The sequence below is a fragment of the Suncus etruscus genome, chromosome 5 (assembly GCF_024139225.1).
Source record: "Suncus etruscus isolate mSunEtr1 chromosome 5, mSunEtr1.pri.cur, whole genome shotgun sequence".
In the NCBI taxonomy this organism is placed as follows: domain Eukaryota; kingdom Metazoa; phylum Chordata; class Mammalia; order Eulipotyphla; family Soricidae; genus Suncus; species Suncus etruscus.
Window position 1 is genome coordinate 44,076,351 of NC_064852.1, and position 631 is coordinate 44,076,981.

Sequence of the window (631 nt, forward strand, 5' to 3'; positions counted from 1 at the left end):
ATTTACATACTTGGAGCTAAGATTCACACTTACATGTATAATTAATATACTAAAAACTTCAGAATCAGAGAGATGAAGTCAATGAAATAACCTTAAAACAATAAAATAAAGCCAGGTGAGAATGAAGGTATAAAAAATGTAATCATGTTTTGCTCAATAAGAGAAATGAATTCCTTTACTTTCTTTTAATTTTTTACAATGTTATAATTTCTAAATCTAATAAATTTCATTACTTAGATTAAATTTTAAACTGATTAGAACAGATACTACACTTGAATTTTAGCCAAAAGGCCGAGAAGTGTTTATTAAATTAAATTTTATTTATTTTATTTTATTTATGTTTTTTTTTTCTGGTTTTTTGGGCCACACCCATTTGATGCTCAGGGCTTACTCCTGTCTAAGCACTCAGAAATCGCCTCTGGCTTGGGGGGACCATATGGGACGCAGGGGGATCGAACAGTGGTCCTTCCTTGGCTAGCGCTCGCAAGGCAGACACCTTACCTCTAGCGCCACATGTCGGCCCCTAAATTAAATTTTAAATACAATTGTTTTTAATCCTCATAATTTCTTAATTTACCAATATTTTCCAGGATATCACTATGTAATTTTCACTCTATTTAATAGAGATAAA

The 631-nt window shown here is 31.5% G+C and overlaps 1 pseudogene; it reads right to left on the bottom strand.

Moving 5' to 3' along the window:
* Positions 1-203: 203 nt before the first annotated feature.
* On the bottom strand, positions 204-303 carry LOC126010359 (uncharacterized; annotated as a pseudogene).
* Between the last annotated feature and the right edge of the window lie 328 nt (positions 304-631).